The sequence below is a fragment of the Pongo pygmaeus genome, chromosome 7, assembly GCF_028885625.2.
Source record: "Pongo pygmaeus isolate AG05252 chromosome 7, NHGRI_mPonPyg2-v2.0_pri, whole genome shotgun sequence".
Classification (NCBI taxonomy): domain Eukaryota; kingdom Metazoa; phylum Chordata; class Mammalia; order Primates; family Hominidae; genus Pongo; species Pongo pygmaeus.
In genome coordinates, this window is record NC_072380.2 from 135767947 (window position 1) to 135783454 (window position 15508).

A 15508-nucleotide genomic window follows, 5' to 3' on the forward strand; every position below is an offset into this window, starting at 1 on the left:
TACTAAAAAATACAAAAACAAAATTAGCCGGGCGGGGTGGCAGGCACCTGTAGTCCCAGCTACTCGGGAGGCTGAGGTGGGAGAATGGTGTGAACACGGGAGATGGAGCTTGCAGTGAGCCGAGATCGCGCTACTGCACTCCAACCTGGGCAACAGAGCGAGACTCCATCTCAAAAAAAAAAAAAAAAAAGAAAAGAAAGATGTGGGCCTAGGGCTGACTGCAGCCTGCAGCTATTTTCTCTGCCATGGGGAGGATGTCTCTCTACAAAACATAAAAACTCAGCGAGAAAAGCAAATATTTGCTAGTATTACAGTTGTTGGAATATGGTATAGTAGATAAGTTGCTTGAACAAAGAAACACCAAAATGCAGTGTTTGAAACAAGATAGAAGTTTATTTCTGTCTCAGGCAACAGTCCAGGGTGGGCCATCAGGCAGTGCTCCACAGAGCCATTCAGAGACCCAGGGTGCCAAGCAGCCCTGCTGTCCTCAGCAGGCGCCTTCCATCTCTAGATCAGAACTGACTGCTTCAATTCCTCATCCACGTGGCCAAAAGTCCGCTTCTACATTCCAGCCCTTGAGAAACAGGAAAGCAAGAACTTCAGTTTTAAGGTCATGAAACAGAAACTGGTCACTTCGGTTTCTATCCTATTGGCCAAAACCTAGACATGGTGACACCTCAATGGAAAGAAAGTTGGGGATGTAGGCTCTGGATAGGTGGCCAAGAACCAACAGAGAAGGGGCTCTGTATCTGAAAGGAAGAAGGGGAGAGTGGATATCAAGGATAGAGCAATCTCAGGTCAAGTTTACCTCCACCCTCCCCAGCTACATGAGCCCAGAATGAACTATTTATGTTTTCAGCTGGTTTACTAGGGTTTTTGGAACTTAAAACCAAACATCATGACCAATATAGTCTTGAAGCCTCAGTCTCCCTGACTGGTGCTCCCAGGGGCTGCAGGGGCTGAATCACACAGGGGAGGGTCCTGGAGTAGATAGAATGGAAGGACTGGCAGGTGAGTGCAAGATCACATCTAAAGAGGGCTTATTTGGAGTGTCAGACCCACTAGATGAGAAATCGGAGGCAAAGAAAGAGGTCTCGAGCAAAGGGCCACAAGTCCACACTGAGTCAAAAGGATGACAACAGGTGAGTTTCAGCCTTCTGCCATGAGTGAAGTGGGCCCAGGTATATCTTTATTCCTCTTGAGTTCCAGTGACATCAAGAAGCAGGAGGTAAGGTGACTAAGTGCACAGGCTCGAGTCATGCTGCCTGAGGTCAAATCTCAGCTCTGCCACTTACTAGCTGTATGACCTTGGGCAAGCCACTTATTCGCTCTGTGTCTCAGTTCACTCACCTGTAAAATGAGATAATGATTGTGTCTATTCATATCGTGGCAGGTACCATGAGTCAGCATAGGAAAAGAATTTAGAACAGTTCCTCATATCTGTTAAATTCTCAGGGTTGCCATTGTTATTCCTGGGTGCATAATGCATGGATGGATTGACCCAAATTAAAATTATAGGGATTGGACAGACTCCCTCCCCCTTTTTATGAATATCAGCATCTAGCACAGCTGTGTTGTTGGAGAGTTCTTGTCCTTGACTAGAAGCCTTGCAATCCTGCAGCAGCCATTGACTGTGAGCTCCAGTTGCCTTGGAGATACCTTCCATCAACATCTATCCTCAGACCTCCCTCACCAATTCCTCATTCTTTCTCAGTCCCCTGCACTCCTCCAGTCTGTGGCATAGGCAGGAGGCAAGGATGCCTTCTCCCTAATGAACTCTGCTCAGTCCCTCCCGAAGCTCACACTCCAGATGCCACACTCCACCTGGTCCATTCTAAGAGCACCTGATCTCTCTGTTATGATCTCTGCTCAAGTGTCACCTGCCCTCCATGACCCCCTGTCTGCAGAGGTAGGACTAGGGTGAGTCAAGGAACGCACCTAAGGGTGCAAAATTTAAGGCAGAAAGGTCATGCAGGTGACAAACCCTGCACTTGCAGAACCCTGAAAGTGGGTGCCTGCCAAGATTTCTCATCCTAGGTGCCTCATGTGCCTCACTCTAGCCCTGACCCTGCCTACCCTTCACACTTTTCTCTAACCATGCTTCATTATCTTCCATCTTGCTTTTCACAACATATCATCATGTATCTGTTTGTTTTTTGCCTTCTTCATCCCACTATATTGCAAGCTCCATGAGAGTAAGGACTGTATCTATCTTGTTTCCTCACTGTATCCCCTGTGCCTAGCACTGCATCTGGCACAAAGTAGATGCTCCATAAATATTTGTTAATGGATGGATGGGTGAATGGATGGATAATGGATGGGTAGATGATGGATAGATTATGAATAGATGGATGATGGATGGATGGATGAAGACTGCCAGCTCTGCAGTCAAACAGCCTGAGTTTGAATCACAGCTCTACTGCTGACCAGTTAGGTGATCTTGTGGGAGTTACTTAGCTTTTGTTGGAGCCCTGGTTCCTCATCTGAGACCTGGAGATGATTATACTCACGTAATAGGTTTGGTGTGAGGTTTAACTGAGTGCATGGGAGCAAAATACTCAACACACAATAAGAGCTCTACAAATGTCCATTCCCCTCCCACCGCTCTAAGCAGGGAGTGGCATCAACCCAAGCAGTGTGATACCTGTGCCTTTCCATCCCTGGATAGGAAGTTTGTGTGAGAAGGGCAGCCAGGAGGAAGTTGGATCCAGGTCTAGGAAATGATATTCCAGACATGTGCTTCTGGCATTGGAGACTTTGCCATATGTAGCCAACACTGTCTTTAGCATCCCTCTACCCCCAAGCTCTTCCCTAACCCGCAAACATTCCAAAATTCCAACCTGCACTTTTCTTTAAAAAAAGTTAAAAGTGGCTATGGTTAAGTCGTCTTCCAGTTCCTGCCTGCACTGCCTTCCCTGCCTGTGCCCCCAGCATCTGGACCTTCCCCAGACCTCATCACCCACATACTGTCTTGTCCTCCCTCCCATTAATGAACATTTCCAACACTCTCTCCCTTGATAGGTGGCTGCCTTCCCCTCCTGCCATTTACCACCCTTGCGCTAAAGCTTGCCACTCCATGGCAATTTAAATAAATCTTTCAGGCAAGATGGTATGAGATGCTATCAAATGCTTGAAGGACCCAAAGAGAAAGCCTTGATAATTGGTGGGGATTAAAATACAATGGGAAGATGGGTGTGTTCTTTTAAACACCCAGCAAAATATGTCAAGATATCTTCCTCCACTGGAAATGATTAAAGAGTGGCAGAAACTAGGAAGGAGGTTCTTAGGGGGAATAGAGGGGCAGGATTCTTGATGAGGTGGAAGAGAGTGGTGGGGTGGAGCAGCCATCTGCTGCTTCTGTCTGCCCTGTACCTCTCGCACTCCTTCTCTTCCTTGAGGATGTACTCCTATCTCCCTCCACTCATCTCATTCTTGGGGCTTCCCATCATGGTGACCCACTCTCCTATCTACAGCAGCGACCCATGGCACTCTAGTACCCTGTTCATGGACAGGTACAGTACCATACATAAGACCCAAACAGCACCAAGTCAGATACTGGGAGGAAGAGCTTCCTTTCCCATTTAGATGGTAAGTGCGATCATGTTAGCTTGGAACCACCAGTGGCCAAAGCCCCTGCCAGGGAGAGGAAGCCAGTCCTTAAGTAGAGAGAATGGGGCCAAAAACTCAAGAAAAGAGGCAAGGGAGCAATAAGGATGGAGCAAGGGATGATGATGGTGGTGGTGATGACGGCAGTGGTGATGACAATGTTGATAATCGTGTGAATCCCTGGAGCCTGCCATTGCTAAGGCCAACTCCTTGTCTTTCCAGTTTCATAAAAACCAACATATTTTCCTTTTTAGCTTAAGCTTCGAATCTTTTGAGTTGGGCTTCTGTCACCAGAAACTCAAAGAGTTCTGGTGGGTTAATGAAATTATGAGATAAAAATGAAAGGAAAGACAGCAATTGTAAATAGCCATGTTGGCTAGTGGCTTTAACACTGGATGGTGCAGTTCTTAGTCCTTGCCATTCAAATGTGCTCCTGAATCAGCAGCATATGTATCACCAGGAGCTTGTTAGAAATGCAGTATCTCTGGCCCCTACACCAGACCTATTGAATCAGATTCTGTAATTTGACAGGATCCCCAGATGATTCGTATGTTCAGTAAAGTTGAAGAAACCCAGCTCTGAAGACACTAAGTGGCTCCTCCCCAACCTCCTCCAGCACACTGAGGGATGGATGGCAAGTCTAATAATACATCACTGGCCTGTCTGCAGAGGGTAGACCCTAGGGCCTGGGAACAGGGAGGCAGAGGAAGAACAGGGCAGAAAGATCATGGTCCACCAGCTGATGACACACTTGTCCTTCTAGGCCACCTGGTGCACAGCCACTTCCAACCAACAGTGCTTGGAAAGGATAGCTCTCACTGGCCTGTTACAATGCAACCCAGAGGGAACCAGGAAAGATGTCAGCTCCCTCCTACTAATCCCTGAAAGCTCCTGTCTCCAACATCTCACAGCTGGACATAAGTATAAAGCACAGCAGAAAAATTATCATTGCCCTAGGCAGGGGAAGGGGGTTGATCGATAAAAATGAATAAAAAATACTTCATGAGCACATCCCATGACATACTGCAAGTTGAGTATCCTGTAGAGTGTAGGAGGCGTCCTGATCTTGACTTTGAGGAACTTAAAATCAGAGGGAGACCAAAATGTTCACCAGTAATTCTGAAACCTTCATCCATAACAAGCCCCCAAAGCACTACAGACTGCCTTAATCTGGATCCTTGCAGGAAAGATATTGAACACTTACAATGGGTAAACTGGGAGTGGTTTATTAAAAAGGATTTTTATAAAGGTGTGAACAGGGTTTAGAAAAACTAACAAGGGAAAATGCAGAAAGCCTGGCTTGAAGGGGCAAGGGATGGACAAAAGATGGCAAACGCACACTAAGCTTGCCATCATACCCCACTCCACACCCACAGCAGATATTAATGATCAATCAAAGTACCTTCACCTGCTGGACTTGGTCAGGTCTTCATGATACTTAACACAATGCTCCACCACAAATCTATTAACCTTGGAACATGAGATGAAATATGTGATGGATGCCATTGGTTGCCCAACTAATATCCATCCCCCTATCCTTCCTTGCCAACAGAACCAAGATATTCCTCAGGCAGTGTCTTCATCTACTTGTGCTGCTATAAAGGAATAGTTGAGACTGAGTAATTTATAAAGAAAAGAGGTTTATTTGGCTCATGGTTCTGTAGACTGTACAAGAAACGTGGTGCTAGCATTTGCTTGGCTTCTGGTGGGGGTCTCAGGTTGCTTCCACTCATGGTAAAAAGTGAAGGGGAGCTGACTGTGCAAAGATCACATGAAGAGAGAGGAAGTAAAGTGGGGAGGGATGTCAGGCTCTTTAACCAGCTCTCAAAGGAACTAATAGAGCAAGAACTCACCACAGGGATAGCACCAAGCCATTAATGGCGAGTCCACCTCTATGACCAAAACATCTCCCATTAGGCCCCACCTCCAACATTAGGGATCACATTTAAACTTGAGATTTGGAGGGGTCAAACAAACCAAACTATAGCAGGCAGTAGCATACCCATGCCCAGGTGAGAAACTCAATTTCCCAGCTTCCCTTGCAGCTAGGTGTAGTTAATGAGACATCACCAGAAGGCCACTGAATAGTTGGTGCTACCCTCCTTCTTTACTTTTTCTTGTTTTGTATGCATTTTGTGATCTTGAGACTGAGTCCTTTTTGACTTCAGAGTCCATGAACAAGTGCTACAGCTTCCTGTTTCCAAACTTCTTGATATGTGAGAAAAGTAAACCCCTATTTGTTTAACCCATCACTCAATGAATTTGTTTAACACATGCAATCAAATGCACTCATAATTAACACAAATCTATGTGCCATCCCTGGACTAGATAGATATAAATCCTTTCACTCACACATGTATTCATTTATCCCTATACTAACTGCCATGGTAAGATAAGTCAGGCATATACGTTCCCTACACAAGGAAATTTGATCTATGTTTGAGGGATGAGTTTGACAAGCGGATAAATCAGAGGAAGGCACAAGAAGTATAAATAAGGGTATATACAATTTCAGAATTTTAAATAATAGGAATCCAACAAGCAGTCTATAATGTGTAACAAAAGAAGAAACCATCAATTTTGAGCAACCAGTTTTGAAAAACAATCAACTCACCCTGACTCAAATCCGGTAAGAAAAAAACAGAAGTGCTTATCTACTTGGAAAGAACCTGAAAAACAGCCAAAGAATTATGCTATGACTTTTTATGATGGGAAATCAGAAAGTGATTTGAGATTTCTCTTTTTTTTGTTTTGTTTTGTTTTGTTTTGTTTTGAGATGGAGTCTTGCTCTGTTGCCCAGTGGCATGATCTTGGCTCACTGCAACCTCTACCTCCCAGGTTCAAGCGATTCTCCTGTCTCAGCCTCCTGAGTAGCTGGGACTACAGGCACACACCACCACGCCTGGCTAATTTTTTTGTATTTTTAGTAGAGACGGGGTTTCACCATGTTGGCCAGGCTGGTCTCAAACTCCTGACCTCAAGTGATCCACCCTCCTCGACCTCCCAAAGCGCTGGGATTACAGGCGTGAGCCACTGTGCTCAGCCTGAGATTTCTCAAAATAAGTGAAATATAATTTAAAAAAAGATGTAAAGTGAAAAAACATATATTTGAGGTTCTTTAACTTGGACTTTGCTTCCCATAGCTAAGTTTGTGTCACAAACCTTAGAATCAGATTCTTCTCTCCAAATTTATTCTCCAGCTCCTCCTTACTCAACCTCTCCTTCTTACTGGTCTGCTCATTTATCAATGAACATCCCTTAGGTTGATGCAGTTTCTCTTCTTAGAATGCTCATACCTTCTCCTTTTCTTGCCTAAATTTTACCTAATTCTTCCACTTCTACCAGACCAAATAAAGGTGAATATGGAGTGACAGAGAAACTAGATTTAAGAAAGACACACATATTCCAACTGGCTCTCAGGGAACTCTGTTCCTCTGAATTCCTGGAGCAATTACCACCGATAGGATTTATTTAGTTCTAATCATATATGGGTTTAGTTGTTTAATCTTCTCTCTGTGTGAGGATCCTCCTGGTCAGAAGGTGTGCTGAATGTCAGTTTTCATCTATCCAGCATCCCTTCCCTCTCTCTTTTAGTAGCAATACACATACCCTTCCCCATTGGAGAAGTCTTCTAAGGCCCTGTTCTTTCCCTGTTTCAACTAAACACTGCTGGTGTGGCAATTATGATTGTCTGTGTGTCTGTCCACCATATGAGCCAAGGACCAGGTCTTTATCTTTATATGCTAACATTTAAAGCAAGCATACATTCAATCATGTGTTGTATACATACATCTGTACCAGCAATACTAGGAGTTTAATTAGACTAGGGAATGATAGTAAGGTATTTGAAAAAAATAACTTGTGGGAAAATACCCATGATAGGATAAAATAGATTAATGTTCATAAACTTCCTCCCTTCACCTCACCTGCCCAAGAGAACCTCTCATTGACAGCCCGATTCCCCTTTCTCCCCCATCTCACCAACATAGCACTGCCTGGATTTTTGGAGTTCAGAGTCAGAGTAAGCAAAGAAGGACAGCACCAGAGAGGTGGGATGAGAGGTAGAAGGAAACTGAGAAAAAGGTTAATCAATCTACCCAATAAAAAATGGAGAGAGAAAAGAGAGGATGTTCAGGAAGTAGAAGTCACTGGGGCTGCTGGCAAAAGAAATAATTCTTCAAAGTTTTGGTTAATAAGGACTTTCAGAGTGTGGGATATGAGAAAACCCAGCAGGAATCCAAAGAACATGAAGACATGCCATGGATTAAACATGGAAGCCTGTTGAATGTCCTTTCAGAAAGATGAGGGAAAAAAATAAATTCTCTTTTAATCATGTTTTGGCTTATTTGGACTGTGCCTCTATAACTGCTTCTAGGACTGGATCACGTGGATCACAGCTTCAATAGTGCTACACAAGCAAGTCATTGCAGTAAATGTGAAATGCAACTGGAAAACCAGCTGAAAACATATCCTGCTATCAATAGGATACACCTCATTACCCATTTCTATGGCCCATAATCATCCCCACTTTTGCCCATACTGTCCTCTGTCTGGTAGAAATTCTTCTGAGCCCTGGAGTAGTCAGAAACACAGTTAAACAGTAGAGGACATGTGACTTTCCATCATCCCATGAACCATCCATGGCAAGGCCACCCCAGGATTCATGGGCTCTGAATTCTGGCCTCTGTTTTACCATTCATGGATTCCATGACTCTGAACAAATCAGTCACTTCCCCTCATGAAGTCTCAGTTTCCTCATTTGGAAAATGAGAGGGTTTAGACCAGATGACCATGAACAGTTCGTTCTGACTCTGAGACTCTCTGGTGTAGGAGCCTGGACCAACACACCTCTGCAAAGTATCTAGGCTTCAGTTTCCTCCCTTTATCCTCAACCAAAGCCTTTGAGGGAGTTTTTAGGACAGCAGGGAGTTAAGTAAGCTTCTGGGCAATAGCACTAAATCTTTTGAGCAAAGATTGTCAGCAAGCCCCCCTGGGGAATTTTGAAGAAGCATCTGTGTCCATAAACAGTGTTTAAATAAAAAGCAGTGTACAACAGAATAGAAAACTGAAAAGTAGGCTGTGGAGGAATATTTCTCCAAACCCAGAACATACCACTCTGTATCTCTCCTCAGAGAAGCTACATCCACAATGGCATTTGTTTCAACACACACACACACAGACACACACACACACATGCTTTGTTTGGGGTCATTTAAGTTTCCACTTGCTCTGGAAAGACAGCTGCCCTTGCTCTGTACCTGGACAGTCTTCTAGGCTCCCAGGACACCATCTCCACCCAACAGAGGTAGGTGAACCTTCCAGGGTCAGCCTGAGAACCAGGCTGAGAGCTGGGTTGGCCTTAGCAGGATAAATTTCTCTCCAAGGGATTTTTAAATCCATGTGTGTTCCAGAGGAAGTTTTACATGGTGCTTCTGCCCCCCTTGTGTGCCAGATCATCAGTATATTGTGTAAGAATGGCTAGGGCTCCAGGAAGGACGCACTCCCATGGAACATTAAAACATAGATCCCCTGCCTTGGGAAACTGCATAATTTTCCACATCAGACAAACAAAGTTTGGACTTCAGCACTCTTCAAGACTGGATTCAGGAATCTGCCCAAAGACACATATCTAGTAAGTGTCAGCCAGGATTGAAACACAGATTTCTCTGAAACCAAAGCCCATACATTTAACCACAATATTCTAGCCACTCATCAAGTGGTTGTCATGGCTCAGAACTAATTACAACACTGGTAACAGCACACGGGAGCACGTACGTTCAAAATGGGCCGACATATTGGCATATGTGCCCTGGGTGTTATATCCCCTGAGGATTTCTTCAAACACTTCCAGGCCAGGAGAGTGGATAGTCTTCCTTTGTAGGAGTCTTTCTTTCATGTTTGCGGTCATGGAAGGCTGAGTGGGAATGGGAGGCATGGGCTGGAGACAGCATTTCAAGGAGCCTTGAAGAGGAATAAAAACAGACTTTAAACAATGCGGGTATCAAATAACTTTAAAGATCAACTCCGGTTTACTCCTAAGAATGAAGGGCCAGGAGACTAAAGGAATTTGAAATCCACATCATGACCTGTAAAACTTTGCTTTATGTGATTGCTTAATCCAACTGCCTCCCTAAACCAATTTTTCTTTCTATTTCTTCTCCTCATCACTTGAAGAAAGTTGAAAAAGGTGATGGAATGCCCAGTCTCTGTCTCTGGCAGAATTCTCACACATTGTTTTATAATTATTCATCCATGTGACTATAAGGTAAAGATCTTAACTTATTTATATTTATATCTTCAACATCTAACACATCATAAGGCTCTTGATAAATATTAGGGGTGGGAAAGAAGGAAATTATTGACTGGAAGGATATAAATAAAACAAGGATTTATATAACTCACATAAAATTAGCAACCAAGAGTAGTACATAAATTTAAGATTTTTCTTATATAAGAACCAAGAGTGATATGTGGTCTTGACTGGATCCTGGTTTGAACAGACCAATTGTAATTGTAAAAGACATTTAGAGGCCAGGTACAGTGGCTCACGCCTGTAATCCCGGCACTTTGAGAGGCCAAGGCAGGCAGATAGCCTGAGGTCAGGAGTTCAAGACCAGCCTGGCCAACATGGTGAATCCTCGTCTCTACTAAAAATACAAAAATTTAGCCAGGCATAGTGGTGCGTGCCTGTAGTCCCAGCTATTCAGAAGGCTAAGGCAGGAGAATGGCTTGAACCTAGGAAGTGGAAGTCGCAGTGAGCTGAGATCGCACCACTGCACTCCATCCTGGGCGACAGAGAGAGACTGCATCTCAAAAAAAAAAAAAAAAGACAGTTAGACATTTGGAGGTCAATGGAGAAATTTGAATATAGATGAATCTTAGATAATATTAGGAAATTATTATTAACTATTAGGTATGTTGATGGCACTGGAGTTGTGTAGGAAAATGTCCTCATTGATCCATAATGAAGGGTGAAATGTCATGAGAAATACACAATTTACCTTTAAATATTTAAAATATTTCAGAAAAAATGATGGAAGATTAGTAATGGTTAAATCTAGGTAATGAGTGTACAGGTGTTTCTTACAGTATTCTCTTTGCTATTCTGTACACCTGAAAATTTTCATAATACAAAATTCCAGTAAAGCAGTTTTCTAACATAAATACAGTGCAATTATCAAATTCAGGAAATTACCATTGCTGCAATTATCTTATGTACAGCCTATATTCCAATTTTGCCAATTGTCTAGTACTGCCTTTATGCCAACTTTTTATTTCCAGGATCCAATTCTGAGTCACGTTTTGCATTTACTCGTCATGTTTCTCTGCTGTTTTCCAGTCTGAAACAGTCTCTTGGCCTATCTTTGTTTTTCATGGCCCTGACATTTTAAAGAATAAGGCTCACTGTTTTGTAGAATGTCCCTTAATTTGCATTTATCTGGTTGTATCCTCAGGATTTGGTTCCCAAATACTACAGGACTTTTGCAGGAGTACTACATGTAGTGACCTTCTCTTTTTTTTTTTTTTTTTTGAGACAGTTTCACTCTTGTTACCCAGGCTGGAGTGCAGTGGCACGATCTCAGCTCACTGCAACCTCCTCCTCCTGGGTTCAAGCCATTGTCCTGCCTCATCCTCCCGAGTAGCTGGGATAACAGGCGCCCGCCACCATGTTGGCTAATTTTTGTATTTTTAGTAGAGATGGGGGGGTCTCACCATGTTGGCCAGGCTGGTTTCGAACTCCTGACCTCAGGTGATCCACCCACCTCAGCCTCCCAAAGTGCTGGGATTACAGGCGTGAGCCACCACACCCAGCCTGTTGTGACCTTCTCAGTGCAACACGTCAGGAGGTACCACATGTCAGTTTGTCCTATTATTGATGATGTTGATCTTGGCTATTTGGTGGAAGTGGTTTCTGTCATATGTCTCCAATGTAAAGAAACCTCTTTTTCTCCTCTGTAAATGATCAGTCATCTGTGGAAGAAGCTTTGAGACTGTATAAACATCCTGTTCCCCAACATTTCACCTAATGGTTTTGGCACCCACTGATAATGCTTGCCTGAATCATTAGTACTTCGATGGCTGCAGAACAGTGATTTTCTAGCTTGATCTTTCCTTCTACATATATTGGTTGGAAATGGGCCTTCCAAAGTGTTTGGAAATAAGATTTAACGAGCCTAAACTTTGGAGACGGTGGGATTGCCTGGTTGGATATGAAGATGGATAACATCTTCATATCAATAGATACGAAGATTATTTTTTATAAAAACAGCATCCTGCCATGCTCACTGTTTTATAACCTGCTCCTTTTATTTAATGAGACCTTTCCATTGTATAAACAGGCCATGATTTGTTTAACCAATCCCTTACAGGCAGACACACAGGTCTTTTTCAATTTTCTTGCGACTATAATCTTTATTTATTCTTCTTTTCCCATTTATCTGATTGTTTCCTTAGGATAAATTGGAGAGATAAATTTGGCTTCCAAGATCAAAGCCAAACCAGAAGGATTCAAGGCCTGCTTGAGTCATAGGCAGCAGTGTTGGACAGCCTGTTGTTTTTCCTTATCCATGCCTTATTCCTGCAGCCAGAATAAAGCTTGTTAGGAGACTGCCTCCCTGCCTGACTGAGCTGACTGTGTGCCAAGCGTGAAAGCCAGGTTTCAACTAATGACTCACACCAATTATTGCCAACCAAAATGATGTAAGACTCCAGGTAGGCACATTGACATTTTCTAGACGTGAAAGTTAGAGCCCACGTGGACCAATATCCTGTCTCCAGGAAGCCAGAAAGAAAAAAAAATATGAAGAATGGAAGGATTTAAAAGCCACTCTGCCTAGGGATAGGGAAGGAGATGGCCCGGAGATGCTGCACATGGTTAGACAGCGCGATGGGGTAATACAAACACAAACTTTGAAGCCAGGTGATTCAAATTCTGTAATTTGCGGCAAGTGACTTAACCTCTTTGAGCCTTGGTTTTCTCGAGTGTAAAATGGGAAGATAATGCCTACATCATAGAGTTTTGAATTGGATAACAAGTATAACGTGGCCGGGCGCGGTGGCTCATGCCTGTAATCCCAACACTTTGGGAAGCCAAGGTGAGTGGATCATCTGAGGTCAGGAGTTCGAGACCAGCCTGGCCAACATGGTGAAACCCCATCTCTACTAAAAATACAAAAATCAGCCAGGCATGGTGGCGGGCACCTGTAATCCCAGCTACTCAGGAGGCTGAGGCAGGAGAATATCTTGAACCCGGGAGGTGGAGGTTGTAGTAAGCCAAGATGGTGCCACTGCACTGCAGCCCGGATGAAGAGTGAGACTCCGTCTAAAAATATATATACATTATATATTATATATATAAAATATATATACATTGTATTATATATATAATATATACATTGTATTATATATAATATATACATTGTATTATATATATAATATATACATTGTATTATATATATAATATATACATTATATTATATATAATATATACATTATATATTATATAATATATATACATTATATTATATATAATATATAATATATATACATTATATATTATATATAATATATAATATATATACATTATATATTATATATTCTATACACATTATATATTATATATATTATATACACATTATATATTATGTATAATATATACACATTATATATTATGTATATAATATATACACATTATATATTTTATGTATATAATATATACACATTATATATATTATATATAATATATACACATTATATATTATATATATTATATATCCATTATATTATATATATTATATATCCATTATGTATTATATATTATATATCCATTATGTATTATATATATAATATATCCATTATGTATTATATATATAATATATATCCATTATATATTATATATAATATATATCCATTATATATTATATATAATATATATCCATTATATATTATATATAATATATATCCATTATATATTATATATATTATATATATCCATTATATATTATATATATTATATATATCCATTATATATTATATATATTATATATCCATTCTATATTATATATATTATATATCCATTCTATATTATATATATTATATATATCCATTCTATATTATATATTATATATATCCATTCTATATTATATATATTATATATATCCATTCTATATTATATATTATATATATCCATTCTATATTATATATATAATATACATTCTATATTATATATATAATATACATTCATTATACATTATATATAATATACATTCATTATACATTATATATATAATATACATTCATTATACATTATATATATAATATACACTCATTATACATTATATATAATATACACACATTATACATTATATATAATATACACACATTATACATTATATATAATATATACACATTATATATTATATAATATATACACATTATATATTATATAATATATACACATTATATATTATATAATATATACACATTATATATTATATAATATATACACATTATATATTATATAATATATACACATTATATATTATATAATATATACACATTATATATGATATATAATATATACACATTATATATGATATATAATATATACACATATGATATATGATATATACACATTATATATGATATAATATATACACATTATATATGATATATTATATATACACATATATGATATATTATATATATACATATATGATATATTATATATATACATATATGATATATTATATATATACATATATGATATATTATATATACACATTATATATGATATATATACACTATATATGATATACAATACACACACTATATATGATATACAATACACACACTATATATGATATACAATACACACACATTATATATGATATATAATACACACACATTATATATGATATATAATACACACACATTATATATGATATATAATACACATTATATATGATATAAAATATACATTATATATGATATAAAATATACATACATTATATATGATATAAAATATATATTATACATTATATATGATATATAATATATATTATACATTATATATGATATATAATATATAATATATAATATATGATATATAACATATTATATATTATACATTATATATAATGTATAATATATAATATATTATATATCATATATTATATATTTTATATATTATATATTATATATTATATATTTTATATATAATATATAGTATATTTTATATAATATATAATATATAATATATTTTATATATAATATATAATATATTTTATATTTTATATATAATATATAATATATAATATATTTTATATATAATATATTTTATATATAATATATAATATATTTTTTATATAATATATAATATATTTTATATATATATAATGTATAGATATATTTTTATATATATAATGTATAGATATATTTTATATATATAATGTATAGATATATTTTATATATATAATGTATAGATATATTTTATATATATAATGTATAGATATATTTTATATATATAATGTGTATATATATATATAAAATGCACTGATATAGTGCTGAGCAGTTAAGAGTCCCAAGAGGAAATGTTATTCACCACAGGTGACTCGACTGAAGAGACTCCATTACAGGGACACCTTAGATGGTGTGGTAGAGTTAAGAGAACAGGCAAGGGGTGCAGAGGCACCCAGTTACTAGTGACAGTAGGAAGCCATTGTCACCTCTAGGGCTGAAGGAACGCGCAGAGGGAAGATGTTATCAGAACCCAGAAAGAGCTAGAGCCATAGAGAGAGGACCACTTAGCTGGAATTGCAGCTGTAGTTGCTGCTGGTGAAACAGCATCAAAGCAAAAAGAAAATGAAGAAATGCCCGGTGCTCTCTCTCCTCCTGCCCTCCA

The 15508-nt window shown here is 38.8% G+C and overlaps 1 long non-coding RNA gene across 1 annotated transcript; it reads right to left on the bottom strand.

Moving 5' to 3' along the window:
- Positions 1 to 376: 376 nt before the first annotated feature.
- LOC134740042 (uncharacterized) lies at positions 377 to 9699 on the bottom strand. The gene is made up of 2 exons (XR_010127282.1): positions 9382 to 9699; positions 377 to 574 (listed from the first exon to the last, which is right to left on the bottom strand). It is a non-coding gene; the product is annotated as an uncharacterized LOC134740042 (long non-coding RNA).
- Positions 9700 to 15508: the final 5809 nt, after the last annotated feature.